Genomic DNA, 3827 nt, shown 5'->3' on the forward strand with positions numbered 1-3827 from the left:
CCTCGCAGTCCGTGAGGCTCTGATGGCTCAGAGCCTGGAGCCTGCTTCCAATTCTGTGTCTCCCCCTCTCTCTGCCCCTCCCCTGTTCATGCTCTGTCTCTCTCTGTCCCAAAAATAAATAAACGTTAATCCAAAATCTATAAAGAGCTCACCAAACTCCACACCCGAAAAACAAATAACCCAGTGAAGAAATGGGCAGAAAACATGAATAGACACTTCTCTAAAGAAGACATCCAGATGGCCAACAGGCACATGAAAAGTTGCTCAACGTCGCTCCTTATCAGGGAAATACAAATCAAAACCACACTCAGATATCACCTCACGCCAGTCAGAGTGGCCAAAATGAACAAATCAGGAGACTATAGATGCTGGAGAGGATGTGGAGAAACGGGAACCCTCTTGCACTGTTGGTGGGAATGCAAATTGGTGCAGCCACTCTGGAAAGCAGTGTGGAGGTTCCTCAGAAAATTAAAAATAGACCTACCCTATGACCCAGCAATAGCACTGCTAGGAATTTACCCAAGGGATACAGGAGTACTGATGCATAGGGCCACTTGTACCCCAATGTTTATAGCAGCATTTTCAACAATAGCCAAATTATGGAAAGAGCCGAAATGTCCATCAACTGATGAATGGATAAAGAAATTGTGGTTTATATACACAATGAAGTACTACATGGCAATGAGAAAGAACGAAATATGGCCCTTTGTAGCAACGTGGATGGAACTGGAGAGTGTGATGCTAAGTGAAATAAGCCATACAGAGAAAGACAGATACCATATGGTTTCACTCTTATGTGGATCCTGAGAAACTTAACAGAAACCCATGGAGGAGGGGAAGGAAAAAAAAAAAAAAGAGGTTAGAGTGGGAGAGAGCCAAAGCATAAGAGACTTTTAAAAACTGAGAACAAACTGAGGGTTGATGGGGGGTGGGAGGGAGGGGAGGGCGGGGGATGGGTATTGAGGAGGGCACCTTTTGGGATGAGCACTGGGTGTTGTATGGAAACCAATTTGACAATAAATTTCATATATTGAAAAAAAATTTTTTTTTAATTAAAAAAAAAATACCTGAAGTTGTTGGTAATTTGCTGTATCTAAAGAACAGGCCAGGTTCACATAATTTATCTATGGCCATAGACGTAAACTGTTATTGAATGTCAACTGATACATTTAATAAATCTTTTTTTTTTTTTAATTTTTTTTTCAACGTTTTTATTTTATTTTTGGGACAGAGAGAGACAGAGCATGAACGGGGGAGGGGCAGAGAGAGAGGGAGACACAGAATCAGAAACAGGCTCCAGGCTCTGAGCCATCAGCCCAGAGCCTGACGCGGGGCTTGAACTCACGGACCGCGAGATCGTGACCTGGCTGAAGTCGGACGCTTAACCGACTGCGCCACCCAGGCGCCCCCATTTAATAAATCTTTAAGGTGGATGATTTGGTCAAGGTTACCATGACTGAATGGTGATCGTTTCTGGAAAAAAAAACAGGTCAACTCATGTATAGAAAAATCCAGTCACATCCCGTTTTGGCTTTAGCACCTGCGCTTCGCACAAGTGGCATCTTTCAAAAATATGTTGAATTTTCCTATTGTTTATTGTATTGTAGCTAAATGCCCACTAGGAAATAAATGAGAATTCATTAATTTATACAAATAAATATGTTAAATAAATAAATAAGAATTCATTATTAATTTATCTAAATTAATTACGATCTCTGCCAGGATTGAATGAAGAATTTAAGAAAGTGAAATAAGTGATAGTAAATTTAATGTACTTACTTATTTTTTCTGATCTGTTTAAAAAACAATATTACTTTTTTTTGTTTATTTCTCATGTTTTTAAATTTATTTTTGAGAGAGAGAGAGAGAGAGAGAGTGCGAGCAGAGAAGAAGCCAAGAGAGGAAGACATAGAATCTGAAGCAGGCTCCAGGCTCTGAGCTGTCAGCACAGAGCCCAATGCTGCGCTGGAACTCCTGAACCGGCAGATCATGACCTGAGCTGAGGTCAGCCGCTTAACCCACTGAGCCACCCGGGCGCCCCCATATTACTTTTTTTCTTAAGGCATATGGGACTCATAACATTGTTATAATAAACATATTCATTATTGTCACAACAATAAATTAATTAAAACAGAGGTAAAAACACTATTTTCTCATGTATTTGCATAATTACTGGGAAATTAAATTATATTATCCATAAAAGTGACTTGTAGCAAAGGAAAGAAAGAGGAAAATTGATTTTAAATAGTAGCTAGCAGTGCAAATCACGTTAGGAAACAACTCTTACCTTTATTGTGAAGTAAAAATAAAACTGTAGGGGCACCTGACTGGCTCAGTCAATGGAGCGTCTGACTCTTGATTTCCAGTCAGGTCATGTTCCCAGGGTTATGGAAAGGAGCCTGGAACATGGAACCTGCTTAAGATCCTCTCTCTTTCCTTCTGCGCCTCTAACCTGCTCATATGCACTCGTTCTCCAAAATAAAAAAATAAATAATAAAACTATAATTCTTAGTTTTGTAAGAATTTATCTTGAACATTTGCCAAAACATTTTTTTCGGTCAGTAATTTATTTATCCAACAAATATATGTCAACCAGTAAGCTAAATCAGGATGTTTTTATTTAACATTATCAATTTATCTCAAATAGTTACTTTTACAGAATTTTAAAATCCTATTGCAACATTTATGTTTCGTTTTTTAAAAGTGCCAAAATGTCTAAAATAACACAGTTTTTAAGGTTTACAAAATATATAGCACATTATTTTAAGCCTCCTCTAACTTTTTTTTTTTAAGATTTTATTTTTAGGTAATCTTGACACCCAACGTAGGGCTCAAACCCACAACCCTGATATCAAGAGTCCTACACTCCACTGACTGAGCCAACCAGGTGCCCCAAACCTTCTCTAATTTTATAATATATTTTACTAAAATTTCATAATGAATTTTAATGATACAATTATTGATCCTATATATTTATTTCAACAATATTGTCTAGATGAGACTATTTTTTAGATGGAGTGTACATAAGCAAATACATTAAAGATGAAAATTTAGTTAAAAATGTTAGCCATCAGCATTTAAAATATTTACTCTATACTTTAAAGGGAAGGAGGGAGATGTGAAGAGAAAGAACAGAGAGACGGAAAGAGAAGGGGAGAAGTAGGAAAGCAGAGGGAGAAGGAGAGGAAAAACAGCATGAATGTGTATTTGCAGGCAAAGAATTTAAGGTTGCAAATAAGTTTAAAACTGTTAATCTGAGAATTTAAAACTGGTCCAAATAATTTTGAGTCTGTATGATAATATTGTAATGGTTTATTGAAATAATTGAATACTCATATTGCATCTTTGATTTTTTTGCTTGCATTTTACCTTTTGCTACATGTTCTCTTGTGTTTATTTTTAATTTTAGTAAAATTTTATAAAGTAAAAAGAAAAGAAAAGAAAAGAAGCTCTTTGGCAAGATTTCTCCAAAAAGTATGCAACTTCAAATCAGTTGCCTACCATTCTCTCTTAATCGGTGTTTTTTAATATTTTACTATCATATTGCAAATTTTCAGATTCTACAGGATAAAACAAACCCATGTTATTTCAACATGCTATGAAAAGAAACAAAACTGACTTTTAATGTAACCATGAAACTGTGGCATTCCATAAATTGCAAATTATCAATGTGTGTTACAATACCAAATGTCCAATAATCCCTTGGCAGCTATTTTGAACAGAAAATCTGTTGGCAAGTTAATGTTATATTGAGGCCTTTGCTTTAAGGAGAGTGTAAGAAGAGTTTTGAAGACATATTTTGGGACCCTAGATTTATAACCCCTGCT

The sequence above is a fragment of the Prionailurus bengalensis genome, chromosome A1, assembly GCF_016509475.1.
Source record: "Prionailurus bengalensis isolate Pbe53 chromosome A1, Fcat_Pben_1.1_paternal_pri, whole genome shotgun sequence".
NCBI lineage: Eukaryota > Metazoa > Chordata > Mammalia > Carnivora > Felidae > Prionailurus > Prionailurus bengalensis.